This window comes from Prionailurus viverrinus, chromosome D1 (genome assembly GCF_022837055.1).
Source record: "Prionailurus viverrinus isolate Anna chromosome D1, UM_Priviv_1.0, whole genome shotgun sequence".
NCBI lineage: Eukaryota > Metazoa > Chordata > Mammalia > Carnivora > Felidae > Prionailurus > Prionailurus viverrinus.
The window spans coordinates 19,475,972-19,500,799 of NC_062570.1; the positions used below are offsets into that span (position 1 = coordinate 19,475,972).

At 43.4% G+C, this 24,828-nt stretch overlaps 1 long non-coding RNA gene across 2 annotated transcripts; it reads right to left on the reverse strand.

Moving 5' to 3' along the window:
- Positions 1 to 5,134: 5,134 nt before the first annotated feature.
- On the reverse strand, positions 5,135 to 18,321 carry LOC125176673 (uncharacterized). Of its 2 annotated transcripts, XR_007156359.1 has the most exons (4): positions 18,018 to 18,321; positions 17,442 to 17,512; positions 16,798 to 16,983; positions 5,135 to 7,932 (listed from the first exon to the last, which is right to left on the reverse strand). It is a non-coding gene; the product is annotated as an uncharacterized LOC125176673 (long non-coding RNA). The 2 variants fall into 2 exon arrangements; XR_007156358.1 differs by lacking the exon at positions 17,442 to 17,512 and having other exon boundaries at positions 18,018 to 18,315.
- Positions 18,322 to 24,828: the final 6,507 nt, after the last annotated feature.

Here is a 24,828-nt window from a genome sequence, read left to right on the forward strand (position 1 = left end):
GTCTCATCCTTGAAGAACCCTCCTCTCCAGGCACATACCTGTCTAGGGATCCCTAATACGCTGAGACCCACTCCACTATCATTACAGCTCTGCCCTATTATAAAATTCAGGGGGTTCTGTCAGGATAATAAATCTCTCAAAGTGTTGAAATAGTCAGTGGTCAATATAGGTATGGGATAAGTTAGGTGTGATTGACAATAATACTAATCGCCCCCCCCCCACACACACACAATCTTTCTCAGGACTGGTTCGCCTCAAATCTTGGCCTCGTGGAATGTCAAGTGACTTTAAAATGTGATTATTTGAGCCTCCTGAATGGAGAGGCAGTGAATGGAGAGCCTCCTGAATGGAGAAAAATAGGCATAAGATGACAATTTAACATTCCAGATTCTGCTGGTGATATGGGGTCACCCTTGTGGTTAACAGATGCCAACATTCCGAGATCAATTAAGTACGGCATCCCCTCCCTATAGCTTCCTTTATGAAAAGTGAATATACTAACAGAATGTTGATAATAGCAAGGATTTTGCTAAATATCCATTTTTATTTTTAAGAGTGTCCCTATTTAAATGTCGGAACCTAAAAATATACACAAACCAAATGTTGATGCATTTCAGGACTTGCATGTTACGATTTCCTCATTGCATCTGGTAACTGCATGTTATTAGCTACACTCGGTACAACTCGACACGGCTTGACATATTCTGGGATTTATTAAAATGTAAATGACAAAGCAGAAAAGAATGTTCAGACAATTGGATTACTCCATTGACTGAACGTTCCAATACTGTATCTATTTTTGTCAAAGCAATGGTGGCTCCTGCTGTGGAATGCTGAATGGAATATTCCATTGCAGGGCATGGGGAGAACTTGCATGAGAGAAATTGAAACCTAATCACCGAATTTTGAATTCACCTCTCCAAAAGCAACAGATCGCCAATACTTTCTAAAAGAAATTATGGTAATTTGGGCACATAATTATTGGAAGATTATTGTTCACAGCTATGTATTCAGCATCTATTATTGGATCTGTAACTTCATTCATGAAAACAATGATACATTAGCTTGTTTCTGCTCTTGGCCTTGGCTTGTTTTGGTTATGAACATTATGTGAGAAGCATGAATATATGTGATATGGCAGCGAATATGCACAATCCAAGAGAGACATTTTCCTGATGGGAACTGTTATTATTTATTCCAGAGAAGAGAAGGCTGGGTGGTAGGTGTCTTTAAGGACTTGAAGGAATTGAGTTTAGAGAGAACGGAGACCAGCTGTTCTTTCTCTCCACAGGGAACAACAGAAAATGGGATTAAACTACAGCGTGAGGGATTTGGGATCGAAATAAAAGAGAATTTCCCAACTGTGTAGGCTCTCAAACACTGAAATATGTTTCGAAGGATGTATGGGAACGTGAGTTTTATTTTGACAACCTTACAAAATGGAAAGGCACATTTTTCACTCTGTGGTCTTCCACGGACGAAGAAGAGGGGACTCTGGCTCCTGGATTCTCTTGATCTGGGAGCCGAATCTAAAACCGGGTGGTAGCTAAGAGGGGTAACTTTTTTTTTAATGGTACTTATTTCTTAAAGGCAGCTTTTCTCATGGGGACGGACTGGAAGTTTTTACCTGTGCTGTGAAACGTTCAACTCAGTGGAATGTCCTGTGACAAGGTGGGTGGAGACAGAAAATGTGGGAGCACAATGCACTCTTATTTTCTCCTCCTACTACCATTTTTGCCATTAAGTAGTTCAAGTTTAAAGGCAAAATGTCTTTCCTGGTTACATGTGGAGTTGAACGCATGCATATTGATTTTCGGAATTTGTGAGACTGTGGTTATGGCCCCTGGGAACCTGAACTCTCTCTTTACAATTACATAGAGAATGTTGTATGTTTTCCCCCCAAAAAGATGTTGCACTCTAACAAAATGAATCTATGGTGCTGACTTTTGATTAGCAGAAAGCTGTGAGTCCATGGGATTCAAATTGGTCCAACTCCAATTCTTGCTTTAAAAAATTATGGCCGTGGTGGATGCTGGTTGTCTCTTGACTTGAAGATGATGATATTTTCTGTTTCCCTGAGAGAGCTCAGCGGAGCGGAAAGAGCACGGTGTTATCAAAGAGCACGGGATCGGGTCTTACCTGAGTCATAAACTGGCTGTTTGACCCAGACAACTTAGTGACTCTTAAGTACCAGCTTCTATTCTGAGGAATAAAAGGTAGAATGTAGATATGTTAGGCAGAAGACTTTACAGTTTCCCTTTTTGATTCAAATAGGCTATCAATTATCAATACCAAAAGCTCTTAATCTCTGAGCTCACTCCAAGATTATGTCCCGATAAATCAATAGTTCTCAACTTTGGTTGCACATGACAGCCACCCGGGAAGCTTTACGAAATTCCCGGTTCCCAGGCCATCCCCACACCAGTTATTTCAGAGCCTTTTGGGGGAAAGACGCTGGTATCGGTATTTTTTAAACCCCCCAGGTGGTTACAATACGCAGTCAATGTTGAGAACTCCTGCTTTGGGTACAAGGCAGGGAGAGGAACTGAAATAACGTTAATGCTTCACTCTGAGCATAGGAACGGTGTCTGTCTTGTCACTTCCTGTATCCTCAGGACCTCACAAAATGTCTCAGACATAGTAGGTGCTCAGGAAAGGATCAACATTTTTAGTGCCCTTTGGCCAATCCCTAAGAGAAAGAGGGCTTATCAAATCTGGTATCTACTTTGATCATTTTCACTTTGATCTTATTCACTGACTAGGAACTCAATTCTTTTTTTTTTTTTTTTTCAACGTTTATTTATTTTTGGGACAGAGAGAGACAGAGCATGAACGGGGGAGGGGCAGAGAGAGAGGGAGACACAGAATCGGAAACAGGCTCCAGGCTCCAAGCCATCAGCCCAGAGCCCGACTCGGGGCTCGAACTCACGGACCGCGAGATCGTGACCTGGCTGAAGTCGGACGCTTAACCGACTGCGCCACCCAGGCGCCCCGGAACTCAATTCTTTACTACTGGTTGCCAGTGTAAACAATGAAGGAAAGCGAAATAACGGGCAATCCCATGGCCCTGCTACAGTTCAACTATCCTTGAGATGAAAGTGAGGACCTCATCTATCACCACATCCTCCTGAGAAGTGGCCCTCCGGAATCTAAAGACGTGTCTCTTACTTGAGTCCATGCAGCTAGGTGAAAATGAGTAAGATGAGATGCCTAAGAATCCAAATGTGTCATGCATTCATTCAGCAGATATTTATGAAGTACTTACATTGTGCCACGCACTAGGATAGCCCGTCGTCAACTTCCTTGAGGATTTTATGCTAGAATTAAATCTCTATATCCTGGGCGTCTTAACATGTCATGAATTTATTTCCCTCCTATGCATATAGTATCATTTTAGTTATATATCATCCTTGGGAAAATTGGGGAATAAACAGTCACTCAATTTTTTGCTCTGTGGTTCAGATGAATTTTAAACAAATTCAAGTTTATTTATTTATTTTTTTTTTTTTAAATTTTTTTTTCAACGTTTATTTATTTTTGGGACAGAGAGAGACAGAGCATGAACGGGGGAGGGGCAGAGAGAGAGGGAGACACAGAATCGGAAACAGGCTCCAGGCTCCGAGCCATCAGCCCAGAGCCCGACGCGGGGCTCGAACTCACGGACCGCGAGATCGTGACCTGGCTGAAGTCGGACGCTTAACCGACTGCGCCACCCAGGGGCCCCCAAGTTTATTTTTTTTAACGTTTATTTATTTTTGAGAAAGAGACAGAGACAGAGACAGAGACAGAGGTGGGGGGTGGGGTGGGGGGGGGGAAGGGCAGAGAGAAAGGGAGACACAGAATCCGAAGCAGGCTCCAGGCTCTGAGCTGTCAGCACAGAGCCAACACGGGGCTGGAACTCACGAACTGCGAGATCATGACCTGAGCCTAGGTTGGACGCTCAACCTACTGAGCCAACCAGGCGCCCCTAAACAAATACAAGTTTAAAAAGGCTGCAAGTCTAGGCGATGAAATGACAAACAAAACCCAATACTTGTCTTTCAGAACCATACTGTCCAATAGAACTTTATCAATGATTGAACTGTTGTATATGTGCTACTCAACAGGGTAGCCACTGGCCACATCTGACTCTCGAGCACTTGAGATATGGCCAGTGCAACTGAGAAACCGAATTTTTAATTTTGAATTTTCTTCAATACTAGTTCATTTAAATTGATGTAGCCCACATGTGGCAAGCGGCTACCGTATCCAACTACCCAACAAAGCAGGTCTAGAATTTCACACCCAAAGGGAGGAGACTGGCACATAAATGATCATAATCTGGGTGAAGTGAGCACAGAATGCTATGAAATCTCCTACCTGAGGAAGCTCATCCTAGGTCAGGGGAGTGGATGACAGGGGTGGAAATTTCCAAGAAGAAATGACCTCCAGAACGAGACCAGCAGGACAAGAGATGGATCTGGAAAGGGTAGCGGAAAAAGTACTATGCAGAAGGTTTAGGTGTTTGAGAAGCCCTGAAGGTAAAGAGAATGTTAAGAAACGGCAAAGAGGTATGGCAAGAACCTAGAACAGTAGTGGGAGACAGTCACTCAATGAGTTCAGAGAGGAATGTTGGGGCCAGGATCTAGAACATGAAGGGCTTTAGGTATCACGCTATTCCAAGGGCAATGGGAAGGCCATGAAAAGTTTGAAACCGTGGCGTGATATGACCATATTTGTGGTTTAGAGAGATTTCCCTGGCGGCTGCTTGGCGGTGTGGAGGGAAAAACTGGAGGCATGCCGCCATCGTCCAGGTGAGACACGAGAGCTGTCTTAACTACAGTCGAGCAGAAGATGAAGAGAAGCAGACGGACTTGGAAACAGAAGAAGGGAAAAGATACATGTCTTTCCTGATTGATTAGCCATGACAGTTGAAAGGAGAAAAGACAAGGACCACACCTTGCTTTCTGACCTGGGTAGATGACAGGGCTGTTTATTGAAAGGCAATATGGGATTGTTAGCAACGGTCTCTAAATTTACGTTTTCCCATCGCATCAGATTAATTGCTCCTCGTGGATCCTGAAACTAGCTTTGATAAACACTAGTGAAAACAAACAAATTATGAGAGCACGCTCTTCCAAGAAATCAACACAAGTTCACAGTTGATGCAACGTTGCTTTTATTTGGGGATTCAAGGGACATACGACAAAGTCTCAGAAAATGTCAACAAAGTCACATTTTGTGCTTGGCTACTCACTTAATGAGAACTGTGTGAGATAGGGCCAATAATCGTCATTTTGAAAACAGGACGGCCTGAGCCACAAGGAGGTCTAGGTCTGACAATGCCAGATTTTGAAGTGGAAATTTACACCAAATATTCAGGTGCTTCCAAATGTCTAGATGTGTGTCCTTAAGTAGATGCAGTTTAACTGACTCCTTCGAGACAGAATTGCATTTGGGAACTGTGTCATCCAGCTGACCACTTTATTAATCATTACTAAATGCCAATTAAATGCGAAGGATCCGGTGAAAAAGAGTGAGATTTCCTCACTTCTAGCTTTTTATGGCTGAAGTATTCTTGAGTTAGTTACATGGATAAGTGAGGATTAAAATAGCAAATAACCATTGATATTTTCAAAAACATAAGGACTATTGAAACAGTCGTGTATAAATATTCATGCAGAAGCACTGACAAATACATACTGCGCATAAAAACGGATAAGGAAATGCTCATTAGAAGACCCGATTGGTTTAGGTGAACTAAGAATTCCAAATAACTTAAGAATAGCATTGGAGACATGGTGCACATAATTTGAGCCATTATGTGTTCTTTGGGGGTGGACCATTGACAATGTCTACATCAGAAGATGTCAGTTCATAACTGGCTAGTTTTCACGTTGAGGTGGGAAGCGAAACAGGTGCAAAATGGAAACAACCTGCTAGGCGCAGTCCCCCCCCCCCCCCCCCCCGATCACCCAGACAGAACACTTTCCTTGATCAAATTCAAGTTCATACTTCATGTAGGCAGGGTGGGGTAGTTCAAGAGCCTCGGAGAGGAGACTGGACAGCCTGGTTTCTGGACCTAGCTCTGCCACACTCAAATGTGTGAGCTTCCTGTAAGCTCAAGCAAAACACTTTGATTTGCCGTCTGTAGAAAAGCACGTTGCAACAGATGACCTTTGAGTTTCCCCCCTCCTTTATTAATCCTCAGGAATTTTAGATTTTGTGCAGAACAAGGCGAACCGTTTCCTCAACGTCTGGCAAAAAAACAAACAACATCCTAAAATGCTGAGAAGCTCTCTTCCCCAATTCTGTCAGTTTTCTCCCATGAAAAGTCTTTCGATCGTTCTAATGTCATTTAAGCAGAAAACTGAAAAATTTGAGGGGATAACTGAATGTCATAGCTATTTGTTCACCATAAAGAACTATCGGGGAATACGGAAGTGGTAACACTGCAACACTGATCACAATATTGGGACTTCGTGCTTCAGATCATGAGATTTACGGTCACAATTCTGAGTGCGGACCCTGTGCGTGGCAGTTTGGCAAGTTACTTAATCTCATTAACTGTTAGCTTCCAAACAGGGATAATCGTACCTATCTTGCAGGGCTGTTCTGAGCTGTAGGCTTAAGCGAGTTCATATGTCAAATGCTTAACACACATTAAGACCTCGATAAATACTAATTGTTATTAAGTGAAAAGAAAAATCGTAAGTTCTCATATTACCACCAATCACTCCCACTTGCTTTTGTGGAAAATAAGATGGTATTTCTAGGTGACACCCAAGGTGGGAGAGGGGACGTGTGTGTGCAAAGTCCTTACCGTATATGTCTATGTATGCTGGCATTCAATGTCAACTAGACACGTATACTCATAATTCCCAATATTCACCACGTAGATTCCTTCCTCCATGGCTTTGCTCACATTGCATTCATTTAAAGCAATCTACTCTCTCTTTCCTTTCCATTTATCTAAATATTTAATACCTCTCCCCCCTTTTTTTGTAAGTAGGCTCCACGCCCAATGTGGGGCTTGAACTCACAACCCTGAGATTAAGAGTCGCATGCTCTACCAACGGAGCCAACCAGGTGCCCCTAAATCTTACTATCCTTTAAGATTCATCTTGTGTCTTCCTCCTTTGGAAACTTTCTTCCCTAAACAGGCCAGGTTTGCCCAGATTATGGTGACCTCCTCTGAACTCTTTGCTTATTATCTCTTGAGTTTTACTGTGGTCTTAACATCAATGCACCTGATTGGTTACTATCTTTTCAAAAGTTTGTGTTTCTCGGTCTCATTAAATTGAAACTCTTTAGAGGCAGGGATCATGTCTCAGCGAACCTATTTTGCTGGATTAAAAGAATGGTTGACTGGTCTGTGTCAGGTGGGATAATGTCCACTATGTTATCCTTCGGATTGCCTCTGACTACTTTGGTATTTCGAAAGTACTTTATGTTCCTTCAGGTCACTCTTAAGATCAAACGGTGTGTGGCTAAAAATCGATGTTCTTATAGCACTAATTTTGTTCCTTACCCCATGAACACCTGTGTGCAATTTTCTGTTGTAAAAACATCAACGCCTTCACGAGCATACTCATCCCGGGAAAATATTTTAGAAATGAATGTCACACTGAATTTAAATACAAACAGAGGAATACACACGAGGAAGGGAAAGTCCTTGGCTCTTTAGAAATCTAGATGTCACTGTTAAATTTTGTCTGGTTCTTGAAAACATGGTCTCCTGTTCTGAGAGTTCTATTGCCTGCAACTGCGCCATTTGGGGTGTGCTGCTTAGCAGGGAAGGTGTCTTCAGGTGATCTCTTTCTTTGTTTCAACTCCATTGTTGGCTTGAGCGTCCAGCAGTGCAGCTGTGTCTCTGAAGTTTTTGTCCTTTCCCTGGGGAGACCTTCCTGAGGAGGGGGGCTATAGGACCAGCTGAAAGGAACATCGACACAACTAAAAAAATAACAGAACATGTCACAGAAAGTTATCACATTGACTCTTCGATAAAAATAAGTAAATGTAACGATACTTTGGGGGCCGTGCTATTTCTAACTCCACGTGAAATGCTGCATCACCAGAAAGACGTAGCACTTTCTCGCTCTTCACGTCGCTCAAGGACCAGTCAAGCAACAGCATTGCTTGAGCGTGTGAGCACCCCACGCTAATCACTCTGGGAGAAAAAGCTCCGTCAGAAAAGCTTCAGGGTTATCCAACAGGCAACTTACTGAAATAGGACACGTAGGAAAACAACAAAAGAACACAGGACATTAAGGACAAATTCAAATAAATCTAAAGACCAAAGGCAAAATAAAATAATTGTGGATACAGAAGTGCTTAGCAACGCAGGGGTGAATGAAGTCACTGAAATTGTTAGGAGTTAATGTCAGTTTCTTGTGTTTGTATTTCTAGTGCCTGGCTCAGAGCACGACATACGGTGCCCACTGAAAGAAAGGAGGAGAGGAAGAACAAAAGGGAGGGAGGAAGGGAGAGACTGAAGAAGGAAGGGAGGGAGGGAGGAAGGAAGGAAGGGAGGGAGGGAGGAAGAAAAGAAGGAAGGAAGGAGGGAAGGAAGGAAAGGAGAGAGAGAGAAAAAGGGTGGAGGGAGGGAGAGAAAGAAAGAAAGAAAAAGAAAGAAAGAAAGAAAGAGAAAGAAAGAAGAGAAAGGTTGCTGAAAGGTACCAGTGGTGGAGAGCAGAGTGTGCGGGGAGGAATAGCAGTGTGCGAGCTCATTCAAAGACCGGGAAGCCAGGAAGAGCAGGCTTGCTTAATTCAAGGAGAGATTATACATTCGGAGTGGCTTTAGAAAACAGGGCAGGGCAATTTTCAGGAGGTCCTGAACATGTTAAGATTTAATTTGGGAAACGTGGCGTGTTAATGTGACTTTGTGGGTTTTGAAGGGAATATTAACATGATTCAGATAAATCGAATGGAAAGGGAAATGTGAAACTCAAAGCCGTCAACCCAATGGGGCAAAACAAAACCATGCTGCAAGAAATTAAATGAAGGCAGAAGGACCAAAGACTATGGTCTTAAAATAGAAAGACAGGTGCTTGTCTGGGTTTCTTCTGTGTTAATGCTGAAGGACATGGGCTTAGAAGTCAGATCAAGAATTTCCTTCTCCCACTGTGTAGCTTTTTTCATTCTTCAGCTGTTCCTCTTTTTTGTCTCTGCCCTTCCTGAAAATGAACTTCAGACTTTACTGTTTTAGCAGCAAGGCAAAAGATGTTAGTAAATAAAGTACCTGGAGGTGGAATCAAATATAACTTTAAAGGACAACTGTTGGTAAAAACAGACTCCGGATTCCAGGGTCCTGGAATGGTTCTTCTATTTCTATACTTTAGAGCAACTTCAAAAATCCTTAAGGCTGCAAAAACATTTAGAGACCGACTCATCCAACCCACTCATCTTGCAGATAAGGATATTCGGGAAGAGCTGTATTCGTGTTTCTCTTATTCTGCAAAAGTTATTATGAATGAAATATACTCTGCAGGTGGATTTTGATGTAACGAAAGCCCTCACTGTCAGCCTTTTCATTATGCCAGCACAACGAAGGTGCATAATGAGTTAGGCACGGCAAAAGAGATACACTAACACGTATCACTGATATACTGCCACATATCTGCCCTGAACACTTTGGATATGTTGACGATGGGTCTCTAGATAGCAGGGACGATGGTTTTTTTTTTCCCTAACACCTGAAATATAACCCTGTATGACATATTGTTAACAGGTATTTTTCTGTGCTGAGCAAGCATGCAGCAACTGATCCCGGAAGAGTAATTAAAAATGTATCTTACAGAGGTCTGTATTTTAGAACTCAGTGTTTTGTGAACATCGTTGGGGACGGGGGTCGCAAAGCCCCTGACACACGTGTGCAGGACTCACTTGTGAATACATTAAAATGCTATTAGAGTCAAGAAGGACGCTTGGCACAGTTTTGGGGGTAGCTAATAAGGGCAAGTCCTTGTATACGTGAGCAAACGAGAAGTAAAACAATGCATCGCTTTGGTGTTGCATAGATATGGCCCATGCAGAGTGCCTCCTTCATGATATGGGCCCCATTATTAAAATGACTGTTGAGGAACAAATGGTATAAAAATATGAGCCACCATATTTTGGTGTCCAGTATGAGTCAAATGTTTAACAGATCAGCCTTCTTTGGGGCCTCTGCCTACTTAATTGGAATGAGTAATCTCTTGTATCATCTCAACATGAGCCTCCCTCGGACTCCTTTTTGTCTCCCGAACATATAAGCATAAATCGGGACGTTTGCGTAGCCTCGCTCAGGGTCCCTCCGTGATCTGATGGTAATGATTCTCCAAATTTGCATCAAGAGCACCTTCACCTACGGAGCGTAGAGCAAGTGCCTCGCACCAGGCTGACCAAACTCACTGTTGCACTGTCTGGCTTTTTCCTTAATGGCTAGATCTTCGGGGGTCAGCTCCTTGGTGGGGAGGGGGTCTTCAGTCCAACGGAAGACCACGTCGAGACACCAAAAGGGAAGTTGAGGTTAGTGCATAAATGACCGAAGGCAGAGTTTTAGTTATTCATCGTGTGCCATGCAAAATGGAGGAAAAATGGAAAAGAAGTTATTATTGTTATGATTTTGGTTACTCTGATTAAATCAACAAATTATTATCTCTGCCTAAAGCCATTTCCCTGGCATTTTATCTCATCCCAGTAAAGGAAATGGATTTCCTACGAGTAAGATTTACCATTCTAATATTCTCCATTCACTTCACAAATTGTCCCCAGTCTGAAGAGTAAATCAGTAAAGAGTAGCAAATATTTTACAACCAGTCCCAATGTCCACAATGATAACCCTCTTAGAGACCATTACTTTCCAACATCAAGGTCACACACATCCATTCATTCTTGCATGGGAACACAGACCGTGGAGCCCTTTTTCTCTTAGATCAATTAGCGAGGAATTTTTTTTAAAGCTGATTTTAAGAACATTCTAGTCAGGAGCCATTTCAAATGATGAGCAATACCCAAGGGGGGGGGGGAGGCGGGAATCTCAAGTAGGCAACATGTAAAGCCACACACAACTATATGCACATTAGTATAATTACACATTGCAAATTATATCGGATGTATCTAATATCTAATTTTTTGAAAGCTGACTCCACTTGAGATTTCAATAACAGCATCAACATCTTGCAGGTGGCTCCTTCTCCATAGTATCCAGAGAGAATGATTCCTCTAATGTGCTTACAGCCCTCAAGTAAAAGCTGAAGCTCTCCCTGAAAGGACCAATGAACAATGAAACTGGGAATATTACCTTGATAGATTAAGCAAGGGAGGGGGGAGATTCCACCAAATATAATATTCAGCATGGTTATTTATCCTCTGCCTTCTGTGCATAGGATCCTTATTTGCTTCCAGCAAGAAGAAACAAACTTAAACACAATCCTCATTACAAAACGTGGGGGAGGCTTCCCATGTAGAGTCTGAGGCAATGATATAAAAAGCTAAGGGGCTGACGATTTTTTAGAGCACCTGATAAAAGAGAAATAGGCAACTGAATGGCGGATTATATCTTTGATTGAAAACAGAGGGCCCTCCGTTAAATTCTGCTCTTATAGAACATACGATTAATCTGTCCGAAAAAGGAGGCCGGATCAAAGCTCCATTTTGAGGAACAGGCTTTTGTCCTCATCTTTCTGTATGAATCAATCAATTATCGAATAACCAAATATACATTTGTGATCTTGGAGAGTGGAGCGTATTATTCGAGTTGATTGGATCCATTTTCTTGATTCCTCCTTGAAGATCTTTCTGCTAATTAGTCAGGGTTACTATTGAATTATTTAATTATCTGCACTTTTGTGCAATGAAATATGTTGTCATATCACATACTTTATCATGCTACTGCTGTTCACACTTAATGATGCCTCTATAGTTACCAGTTTCCTTTGTTCTACTCAGTAAGTGGTTTTAGAAAGGGGGTGGGCCGGGAAGGAGGAGCCTGGGGTTTGTAAAATAAAATCATACATTCCTGGTGCCCATGCAAAACTTTATGCATTTACATGACTCTCTTTTTAGCAATTAAGTTGCAATTCCGTTTGGAATAAGTTAAAAGGCACATGTCGGCGACTTCAAACGCAGCCAGGATGGTATTACTATACCTTGGACCTCTCCCCACTGCATTTCCACTGCAGTGCAATGGTAAAACGATTTAATCTTTTTTTTTTTTTTTTAATCAGCAAGGAATGTCTTTAACAAGGAAGAAGTAAATTATGATAATTACTCTGAATGGTCGGATCCTTGAGCATTACTAATTAGCATTTATTGCCTGGATTATAGAACAATACATGTGAAACCGAACTGCGACTGCTCTTTTGCGTTGAAGAACTGAAAAAGGCAATGGAGCAAAAAAGGCAGCATCATCAGGACTGTCGTCTGGTAGTTTCCATCCCCTTGATAAGTGGGCAAAATCCCCCACTTTTGAAAGATGCCAACGCGGCCCTCCATATTTACGGCCCATTCATTTTTTTGTGTTGGGCACATCTTTCCATAGGATATCGTAGTCATGAGAGGCTAATGAGAGGAGAAACATTTTGGCCGTGATGTCATTTGGGGACAGTTTTATCCATTGTGAGAGTTTAACAATCAAGAGCACAAAACTCGCCGTTTCGGAAAATATACATTTTGCTGCAGACATTCCGACTTAAAAAGGAAACAAAGAGCTCAGCTCTTAGTAAATAGAATTTTACATCCACCTCCCCACTTTCTCCTAGGAGGACTACAGTTGCAAAGAATTGAGAAGAGGAAATTGGCATGTAGTGCAAAAGCCTTTTCTCCCCCCCACCCCCCCCCGCCCCAACGCATCACGAATTTGTAACAAAATAGATTCTGAAATTAGAAATAAATGAGATCTTAATCAATGGAGCAACATCGGTTGTGGAAATAAATGCCACTCAAATAATCTGGCAACTGAAATTCCCCAATAACCCAGCAGGTAGAAGAGAAAGGGAGGAAAATTAACCATCCCTCACCCCCCCCCTCCCCACCCTGCAGCATCGTGGGTTCCTCCACACCCCAGTACAGGGAATGAAGAGGAAAGGACCCGGTAAAATATAAAGCCAGTACTAAATACAGTCGCTAGTCTTCCCAATACCTTCCATGGATTCCCTCCCCTGATCCCTTTTAGTTTGAAAGAATAAGTTTGACTAAATCTGTGAGGAGATTAAACAGGCTGGTGATAAAAATTAATTCTGCTGAATGAGCAAATGCGTTTGGATGGCAGAGATGCAAATAAGATAATACTTTTCTTTTCCTTTGACATACCAAGCGGATTAGTTTAGAATGTTAAATTTGATTTTATTAGAATATATTAGCAGTGTTTTAATTAATACCAATCAAACATTTTCTTTCCCTGGGGCTTGATGTGTTCCTAACGCTTTCTAAATCATCTGGTATTTATCCATCAACCCCCACCCCCCCCAACCACCAAATTACCAAAGCCTTTTGTTACATTCTTCATCATTTTACTGTATTCAACAGAAAACTATGAGCTGTTTACCTAAAGGTGTCTTGCCCATAAAATTAGTTCCCAGGTGCAGGATTTAAAATGAGTCCTGGTCGTTAGTACAGTTGATTTTTCTTTTTTTTTTTTTAAAGGTAGAATTAGAGACTCAAAAATAAACATCTTGTGTGTTTTTCTTTTGGGGAAAAATGTTGCAAAAGGAGTTTTGGCTGGTTCGTATTACTTGGCCTTCTTCTCAGTAGAGCTTCCTAAAGCTGTTAAATTTCCAACTGCCTTGGTGTAGAGCTGGCATTTCTTTGGAAACAGAGGCAAAAAAAAAAAAAAAAGGAATAAAAAAGGAGGAGGGGGAGAATCTAGTTAAAAATATGGTGAACCAGGATGCCCTGTGAACTGAATTGTAACTGTGTGTTCCAACGAGGTGTTGCATTGCATTTCACTCATTATCTGCTCCTTTTCTCTCAAGCTTCCTGTCCTTCTGTGTCCGAAAGCTCCACTTCACGTCTTTTTCTTTTCTTCCTGCAACACAAACCGCCCCCCACCCCCAATTCCCCGCCTTATTTTTTTTTTTTTATCTGCCAAGCTGGATTTGCACTTTTAAAGATCGGTATCAATAATGCCCGGCTTGTTTCGGTGGCACTCCCCCTTTAAAAGACAGCTCTCTCTAATTGATGCGTCTGGGCTAGTCTAGACTGGTAGTGATTGAACCAACCACCAATTATGTTATTCATTTCACTGAACTTCGCTGATGGGCTCGGTGAGGAAGAAGGGGTGTTGAGAAACCTGCCCTTACACTCGAGCAGTCCCCTGCTGAAATTCAAAATCCTGTGCGTCGTTGTGCATTGCTAAATGCCCGTGTGATCAGTTGTGATGGCAACCTCAGGGCATGAGCAATCCACTTGAAAACATGTTAAAAAAAAAAAAAAAAAAAACCAAAACCAAAAGAGAGCCTTGGAATTCAAACTGTATCACTTGTATTAAATTAGTATCCTGTTCCCATTTAAAATCATAGAAGAATGATATCCAGCATGTTTTTATTGGCCCATGAGTCTATCTTTATAGAACTGACTGCAGATAGATTTTGACTTAGTAAAGCACCAAATGTTTTGCAAATATTTGATATGCATCATGTGGTAATATAGATCCATAAGTTAAATAGATCCCTTTCCATAATTTCCAAATACCTATGCATACACACCAGCTTACGATGGGGAAAAAATCATTAATCCATTGTGGAGAAACCGAAGGTGACTTGAAAATCAAATAACTCTTTTCTCTGAAGCCCATTCAGGCTCCCCAAGGCTGGAAAGTAATATTTAAATAGTACAACTGCACGAGAGGTCGCAACAAAAGACGTAGTGCAATTGTTGCACGCTTCATTTTCTCGATTCAGTTTTCTGATACAAAATGGTTTCTTGACTACGGTTTGGAGTCAATGACTGAAATTGCAATAAACACTCAAAAAAAAAAAAAAACCCCATACACACACACACACACACACACACACACAGGAAAAGAACAGTTTCCTTAACCTTCGACTACACGTATAAAATGAGGTTACAGCCAATACAAAGTCTTTAAAAGAAGAAAGCATTTGAAGTCAGGGGTGATTTAGGTGTTTCCCAAAAATACAAGACAAGTGTTGGCCCACGAATACCAAAACTGTCTAAATAAAATTGTATATGGGAGTTTTGCACAACAAAGAAAAGGTAAGTTAATGTTTCTCTTCTTCAACTAGGAGATAGATCTAAATCACTAAAATTATTCTGTCACAGAAAGTTCCGTTTTTCTGAAAACTGCAGACGAGGTAATGCTAACAAATTACCTTAAGATTATTTTAAAGGTACAGTTTGGTGTTATAAGTAACTTTGTTGGATTACATTTAAATCCTGATAAATTTTTCCACCCCTTGATTACTCCTAAAAGATACAATAATTGCATATTGTGTGCATGCTGCTATTTCTTTGCTTTCATATATTCAGAAAATGTATTTCCAACGCCTATTACCCTTGAACTCACAGCGCGTAACATTTCAAAACGGACGCCAAGCACGCAGGCTCTGTCTCTCTTATTTTTAAAATCTCGCAAAGTACCACAGATGTAATCTTCATGAACACCATCAATTTCATCCTCCCTGTAGCGTAGCAAGAGTCGAATTTTTAGCCTGCTACTATTTTAGCCCAAACTCCTGGTTTGCCCCCATCTGCGTCTGTGTGCTCACTGTCCGGCCGTATATGTGACACATACGTGTGAGGACTGAGTGTGTAACATGTCCACATGCCCGTTTTAATTGGACATGATTTTCAGGTTAACTGTTGAGTTTCAAAGTTGGAGGCACGGGGCATGCTGGGACTTCAGCTGCTATGTTCTGAGGTCAAGCACCAGGTACTGAGCTGTTCTTGTTACGCTCGGATAGTACTGCGTGTTGCTCTCAAGAAACAGACCACGGTAGATGAGTTCCCCAAGCCTTGGGCATCAGTGATACACATCCGTACGCGCAGCAGCCAACACGCTCCTCTAACAGAATGTATACCTCCTTCACCAGAAATCCAGGAGAGCGGCCACTTTCTGCTCACCTGACCCCATCTAACAATGAAAACCTCTGAGCCGTGCTCCGTCAGTTCAGACAAACTTTCTTTTCTTTTGTTTTTGCTTTAAAGAAAGAAGTTCCACCCAATTTCCAGGATGCACAAGCACGACTCACAGCTCCCAAGAGCCTAACCCGTGGATTTAAACGGTAAACATCACAAGTTAGGGTCTCAGGGATTGGGAGGAGCGCAGGAAAATTGTTCTTTCTTGAGACAAAGCAAGGCAAAGCAAGAACCACAGCCAGGTTCTGTTCCAGGTTCATGACCAAAAAGGCCACAAACAGGTGGCAGGGTATTCCCTCACTCTCGAAGCTTCCTCAGGTCACAGAATTTAGAGCCCACGTAAATACGATACATTCATACGCACACACGCGCTCTCTGTGGACACATATACGTACCTGAACATACGATCGCGAGCGTATCAGAGAAAAAACGAAACAAAACAAAAAACTCTTTTGACGCTTTGGGCAATCCAGTTTTACAAGGAAAATCGTATGCATAGACCCAGGAACGCCCCTGTCTTCAAAACCAAGGTCTAAAAGAAGGATCAAATGTCCTTTTGGAGCTTTTAACTTACAACTAGCACAAATGACGGTAAAGAAAATAGGAGGCATCTCTTTCCCCCTGGGCAAGCATGCCGCATGCAAAATCATAGAAAATCAGGTTTTCGGAGGGAGAAGACCCAAGGCACAGGGCTTGGAGGCCGTGGAAGTACAAATACGAATAGCGTTTTAAACTCACCCATTGGAAGCGGAGCAGGGCTGCAGCCCTCGTGCAACACCATTCCGAGCAAGGGGGGGAAATGGGAGCTCGCAGTGCGCTAGCCTGGGCGAGGTGTTTCAACAGAGGACCGACATCGGGGCGGGGAGGGAGGCGGGGGCAGGAAGCGATACACCAAATCTCGAGACTGTAACTCTGTAGCTCATGCTTTGACGAGGGAGAAAAAAAAGGCAATTTGGTGCAAGTGGAGGGAGGGACTGGGACTGATCAAATTTTGAAAATATTCAGTGGAAAAAAAACGTTTTTAATTCCCTCTCTCTCTCTCTCTCTCTCTTTTTTTTTTTTTTTTTAAGAATGAGAAACCTCCCAAGAGCTGCTTTTAAAAAATTCCTTGCTTCTTTCTTTAGCGTGCACTTTGCCAGTCCTGCAAACGGGGGCCTCGTCTTCATCAGCTGCTTGGCTGAGGCCAAGGCCAAATCACCCAGAGCCAGCACCAGGCTGTCATTTGGGAGGCGAGGTGGGGAAGGGGTGGGTGCAGGCTGGGGAGATCCGTCTCCCCCGCCCCACTCCCGCCGCCGCCGAACCTTTGGAGCCTCTTGCCAATGTTTCAGAGGAATCAGAAGCATAATTGCCTTCTCTTGTCGCAGAAGCTACCGGTTCTGTACCTGAGAGATAGTCGCTTGTTCCCATCTGCCTGGAAGCTGAGTTCTCCCCAAGCCAGGGGTTCTTGTGCCGCCTCCAAAACCGAAAGGAAAGGGAGGGGAAGTGGGTGGAAAGACTCTTAAAATTTTTCTTCCTCCTTGTGTTTCTCCCTTTCTTTCTTTTTCTTTTTCTCTTTCTTTCTTTCTTTCTTTCTTTCTTTCTTTCTTTCTTTCTCTTTTTTCTCTCCTTCCTCCCTCCCTCCCTTCCTTCTTTCCTTCCTTCCTCTTTTTTTTTTTCCTTTATTCCAGCCTAAGCAAGGTAGATGGCTGGCTAGTCAAAGAGAATGACAAAGCAGCCCCCTCCAAGGAAGACACTGGAGGGGCCCCGGGCACTTAGTAAAAATGCTAAATATTTGGTAGATGTTTCCATATGCAACTAGAAACCTTAAAACTCCAGGCTCTCCCCTCTTCTCCCCCACTCTTCCAAAATAGAATCATAACAGCAAGACAGCTAAATGATGCCTCTTTTCCCTCTGTACAGGGTCTACTCAGCATCCCCCACCCCCCCATCTCCAAGACAACTTTTTTTTTTTTTCTCACCTCTGTAGGTTCTTCTCAGGCACAATCCTCCGTTCAGTTCAGGGTCTCTCCTTTCTCTCTCACTTTCCTTTTCCTCTCAGAAAGGCTAGTCCGTCATCAACCTACCTTGCTTCTCTCTCCCTGTCTCAACCTCTCTCTCCCTTTTTCTTTTACTATTAAAAATAATAATAATAATGGCCTTTTCGACATAGCAGCGTGAAGTGGCCGCCTTTGAGAAAGCACATTTAATCTTTGCTGGCTCCCCTAGGCTTCAGTGAAGAAGGAGAAGGCAAGAAAAAAAGGGAGAGAGAGAGAGAAAAAAAGATTGTAAGGGAGGCTGCTGACGGACAGCAAGCATCAGGCACAAATCAGCGACAAGTTGAATTTTCCTAGACCACACTGCCCCCTTTCTTCTCAGCTCTCTCCCTGGGCTCCTGGAAAGCCCGAGTGTCTGGTTACAGAGGCTCCTTTTGCCAACCATGGTGCAGATTCCTCGCATGCCTGCTTAAATCTCTGGCAGAATAAGGAATCAATATCCCCCCTCTAATCACCGTTAGCTCTATCTACGGCTTCCCTCCTTCTCTGAGAATCCACTTGGCTTTCCCCGCCGCTCCCCCGCCCTGCCAGGCTCCTACATACAAAGCTTGCGGTCCTGTCATTTCTCACTTCCTTCCATATCTTGGAGACAAGCCTCCCTTCTAATATCCTCTCGCGCTCGCTCTCTCTCTCTCCGTTGTAGTGTCTCATCCCTGACTCGCAGCCCCGGATGCACTAAGGCATCTCCCTGACTGCTAATGAGACCAAAAATACACCAGCAGGTCAGGGGGAAGGCCAGACATTGTATTATACGAATACAGAAAAAAAACAAAACAAAACAAAAAAACAACCCTCAGCCTGCTAGACCCAGAGATCAGGTATCACGTTTTCTAGAAGGGGTAAAAGAAAGGGGAGGAGTGGGGGGGGGGGAGAGAAAGGAGTGAAGAAGAGGAGACCAGGGCGCAGTTCTCCGCCTAATGGTTCCGCATCCCACCGGGCATTTAGGGCACCTATGCCTGTATGCGTGCAGGTGGAGAATTCTGTGAGCCTTGCTGGGTTTTCTTTACGGACAGAAAGTCAACAGCCCCCAAATACTTCCTTGCAATCGGCGTTTAGAGGCACGAAGAGCAGAGATTCCAAGCCCTATTTAAAATACGCACTCTATTCAGGCATGAGATGACGACAACGCTAAAAATCTCTTTCCTTCCAGCGGCAGGCTTTGCTCCTTGACTATCTTTGCCATATGCACTGATTTACCACTTGGCTTCTGCAATGGACTCATCACTCACTGCGGCTACTCCTACCCCCTTTACTTCTACCGCAGACATTTTCCTTCTTTCTGAAGTATTTCTCCTCCAATGTCCATCAGATCCACGCACACTCCACTGATCAGCCTACAGCCCCTTGGTAATGATAAGTAATAATTCAGATGACAAAAAAGTGGCAGAAGATAAAAATGAAAGACATCCTGAGTTGAGTAGGGGAGTGTCTCCCATCATTTCTGGTGGCACGCGTTTTCGGAGCTCGGCTACACATCGATCCTGGAAAGCAGGTAGCTCCTGAAAATCGGGGTCTCTACCTATCTACACACACAGTGGGTATATTGCCATCTCCACCCGAGCTTGCTGGCCGGAATCATGCAGACAACAGGCAGTGCTGTGTTAAGTAGAACGCTGGGTCCCGCAAATAGCAGGGAAGGGAGGGAGATATCTGAGGACACAGGTTTCCTCTAAGTCGATGTTTTTTAAAGGTGGCTTCTTTGTGCTCAACTCAGACATTGTGCTTTGTCTCTCACTGGGAGACCTGCAGAAACGCAGCTGGATGCCAAGGAAAAGGAGAAGAAAAAGCACACATGAGGAGACCCAGAGAGAGGAAGAAGGGAAAGGAGAAGAGAGGAGAGGAGGGGAAGGGAAGGGAGGGGAGAGGTGGGGGGGGGGGGAACAAACAGAGGCAAAAAAAAAAAAAAAAAACAAAAAACCAGACAGACTTACAATCATAGCATTGGATTCCCTTTAATACTTTGTGTGTGTGTGTGTGTCGTTATTGGGAAGGAGAAAGACATGGTTGGCAGGCTTGGGGACTGGGTTAGAATCTTTTTCAGATTTGGCTAATAGTGTGTTTGCACTAGACTGATGAGAAAAAAAGACATGCTAGAATAATCATAAAGGGTGGAGCTGTCAAAGAAAAAAATCTTTGACTCACTGGGTGCCTCCCTGTAACGCCAAGATGAATCATTCCTAACCAGAGTCGTCAATTGTCTCAGTGTGCTTGCACACGAAGGCCAGATTATGGGAATCATGTCAGTGCCCCCATCTTCAGAAAGGAAAGGTAAGCAGAGAATGGAATTCTGAGACTCCCCTAAACCTCTCTCTGTGTGCAGCCGCAGTTCAGCGCGGTTTGTCACACGCCCAGCGAATCCGCCCCTGTCTGTATTCACTCTGCTTACAAAGATATACAAATGTATGAGTTACGAAAGTTTTGCTACGAACACATCGTGTTCTCTACACAACTCAGCGACGTCTTTGGAGGATCCTTACTTCAAGCAGTTAACGCCTGACCCCAATTTCTGTGGGTAATTAGTGAGCTAGATAACCACACAAAGTGGGTAATTATTTAGTACCCAAGGGTACGCTAGAAGTGGGTAGTGGCTTTGTTAACAAAAGCACATCTCTAATTATTGTATCTATGATGGGTGTTTTAAAAATACCAGTTACTATATCAAGTGAACCATGAGAAGCAAGTGAACTGTTTTGCTGTCCTTCGCGTATATACATATGTATATTCCATCCTCGTTAATAATATTTACCTCTCTCGTACGGAGCGTTGTGAAAATTAATTAGTTAACATCTGTAAGACTCTCAGAGAGGAAATGTGCTGGAGAGTTTCTAAATACAGTATTATTATTGTTATTACTGTGTTGGCTAAGAATCCCAGGGTGAGAGGAGCTTAGGGAGTAGATTCAATAGCCCGGTCTCTGTCTTGCTTTGGAAAAATACGCTCAGATAACGAATGCAGTGAGTTTGTTTGCAGGGACCGGTCGCCTACCTAACCGTCTAACACAGGCGGTGATAGAAAAGAAAGGTGTATGCCATTTCTTTGACAGCTGGCTCAGGAAGGACGCGTGGAGCCGGGGGTAGGAGATGGGGAGAGGGAGGAGCAGAGAGAAGTCAGGGATGGGCCTGGAAGGAAGCTGAATCAGCCCGACCACACCCTCCTTCCAAAGTCCTTCTAGCCTTCCCTTTGATGAGCAGCAAATATGCGCAAAAATCCTCAAAGAAGACATCCGTGCAAGTGCCGGGACAAATTCATCCTAATTACAACCAATCAGCCAGATATATAGTATTTATTCTGCAGAAGAACAATCACTACAAATTACTTGAACAAATGCAGATACACATTAAAATATTACAGTGTTGAGAATAAGCACGCACAAATCAGCTTCAGATATTTTTAACCCAAGACAGGAACACCAGTGAAGACACCCTTTCTAATTCGATTGCTTTTCTGAATCATCCCCCAAGATGGGAAGGGGATATCATTTACTTCTGCTGAGAAAGAAAGAAAAGAAAAAGAAACGAAAGGAGAGGGGTGAAAAAAGAAAAAAGAAAAGAAAAGGAAAGGAAAGAAAAGAAAAGAAAAGAAAAAAAAAGAAAAGAAAAGAAAAGAAAAAAGAAAAGAAAAAAGAAAGCTTCATGCTTTCAGGGACCTTAATTCTGGGGAGAGAGACCAAGCCTTGCAAACAAACAGCAACAAACATAAACTTACTGCTTCTTTCTCTGTAAATGTCCATCTCCTTGAGCCGGCTGTCTGGGGTCTGGCTGAAGCAGGGACAGACAGAGGCCTCTGAGTTCCACATCTTCTAGTAGGCTCACCACATTTTTTTCTTTCAAAGCAAGGTTGTCCCTGGGATTAACCCTAGGAGTCTGGGAGATGTGAAGCATTTGGGCAGGATGAAGGGACATATGTAGAGATATTGTATTCAGCCCCGTTTAGGGTATCTAGGGAAATCGGAGAGGAGAGGGACCCCATCAGTCAGCCAACAGGTGCCAGAGCTGGAACCTCTCCTGGAGGACAGCCTCCAGGACACGTGTTTATGCTGTGATTGGAGGCCAGTGAAGTGATGAGAGCATTTTAAGAGTTTGGGAGAAGAGGGGAAATTTCTCCAAAGCCACCCTAGCCAGGCTTCTGACCTGAAGCCCAGGATTCGGCACCCCCTCCCCAAGCCCAGAACTACAAAGGCTGACTGGCATTCCCCAACCCGCCCAGCTCCTTTCAAACCCGCAGACTGTGCCAGACTGGCCCCACCTCCCACTGCAGCAAATTCTGTAGCCCCGCTTCAAGCTGCGCTGTGAGGAGCCAGATTTCCGTTTTAATTGTCCTACCTGGCCTTCCCCTCTGCCACTGCCCCTGGCTCTGGGTTCCTGGCACCCTTTCAAAGGCCCAACCAACTGCTTTCCCTCCCCCACTGTCATTCGAAACACCTCTAGTTCTCCCCTCCTCCAATTTTTATGTCTAGAATGTTCTCCTGTCCAGCAGCTTTTTTCATTTTTGGCCCCCACCTTTCCCTTTCTTTGGTCTCTCACATTCTCTTGTCTGACGTTTTTTTTGGAGGGGGGGCATGTCAAACTATAGTTGTGTCTCCTGTTATGGACCTAAAACCCAAACCCAAAGTCCGCTGCCAGCATCTTCTCCTCCCCCTCCCCCCTCCCCGCCCCCATATTAACATATTTGACAATCCAGTTCAGATCAGGGCACTTCCCAAAGGCTCACCTAAAAAAAGCTGAAAGATAACAGGTGTGTGTGTGTGTGTGTGTGTGTGTGTGTGTGCGTGCGCGTGCGTGCGCGCGCGCTGATCTAACTATATGAATGCAGTGGGAAAGGGCCTGATGGACATGTAGGGAAGGAAGCACAGAAGAAAGGGGTCTGGTATATTTGTGGGTATTTAAGATAAAAGCAACAGAAGCTAATTATTGCAAGGCCTTCTAGAGAAAAGGGTTATATTTTTATGTGTGTATTTCTATGTCTCTGTATATAAACATATACACATATATGGTCTGTCTCGAGCTTCGACACGTCACAATATTTTAAGAGGATCTGATGATCTGAAAAGGGCATTTACCATACCGTAAACAGTGACGGGCAGGGCCCACGTGGTTTTGCAGCTAAAAGCTGAATTTGAAAGCCTTCAGACGGATTGGAAGAGGAAGATAAATCCCGTAAGACACCTACCCTCCCCCCAGCCTTGTCTGGGCTTAGAAGCTAAGAACTTCGGGAGCACCTCTCCCGGCTGCCACCGTGACTTTAAATTAAGCTCGTCATTGCCATCCATCCCTCAAAGTGTTTGTGCTCTTAACCTTACTCCTCAGGTCTTTATTGCTTTAACGTTGCAGTTCTGTTCTCTGTTACTCCTTTACTAGCTGCTCTTGAGTTCTTCGATGTGACAGACACTTACAGGCAAATAACATCTCATTTTGTCTTCCCAAGCCATCATCAGTGTTTTCAAAGGTTTGGGATAGTTGGAACTGCCCAGCTCTGAGCGCAGCGCTAGGATCCGAACCAGGTCGAACTCCATGAGCCCGGTCTTTCCTTTAGATCATTGTGTTGACTCTTGTCTCTGTGTAAATGACACTTTCCACACAGTTCATCCCCTCCCACGAGCCTGGTTTCTCCTCCGATGTGGTTTCCATAGCAGTCTATACTTACTCCACTTTAACATGTATTCATTCTTTTCATGAGCTCATTTTAGCCAAGGAATATTTATTGACTACTTGACTGTATGTCAGGCACTGTGCTCGGCGGTATAAGTCTGTTAGCTAGAGGAAAGAACTCGATGTTCTGGTGTTGGCACTATCCATAGACTATGTTGTCTTTAGCTCCAAATTCCAAGATGAACGCGGAGGGTGGTTGTCACATGATTGCTATTGTGTTTCTGGTATATAGCTCAGCACCTGGTATATAGCAAAAGTTTTTTTTTTAACATTTATTTATTTTTGAGAGGCAGAGAGAGACAGAGTGCGAGCGGGAGAGGGGCAGAGAGAGAAGAAGACACAGAATCCGAAGCAGGTTCCAGGCTCTGAGCCATCAGCACAGAGCCCTACGTGGGGCATGACCCCACAAACCGAACCATGAGATCATGACCCGAGCCGAAGTTGAATGCCTAACGAACGGACTGAGCCACCCAGGTACCCCCATAGCAAAAGTTTTTAATAAACGTTTATGCTGATGTGGCTTTGACTGTAACTTTTTGAGTGATCAGAGCTCATGTCTAAATAACCCTTGGAAGAACGCTTAGTACGATGCCACATAAAATAACATTCAATAAAGGGTGAACTGCAACCTTATTTTCTAAGACCATACTCTGGCTGAGGTCCCACTTATAGCCCCTTTGTGTTTCTGAAAAATAACAAATTGGTCTGCTTAATTCATTCTAAATGTTCTGAAGTCATGCTGTTTCTGTTTGAGAGCCAGACAGATTCTGTCTGAAATCTCACTGATCTGTGGATTAGGAGGTAATATCAAGTGATAAAGTGTCCAGGATGACGTGGCTGTGAAGGCCTATTCTGGGCTACACGCAGGGAGGGAGGGAGATCTCTTGCACTTTAAAGTGTGTGGGTAAGTCCAGATCTGAGATAAGCGACCGAGCTCAGATGCCCTCATTTCAGAAAAAAAGAGGTTGAGAAGCTAGAAATCGTTCGTGACCATATGACCGAAAGGCTCCAGAGTTTCATAATATGTATTCTGAAAAAAGGTTACACAAGTCCTTATTTGCCCAAGGAAAGAGTACTGAAGCGTATAC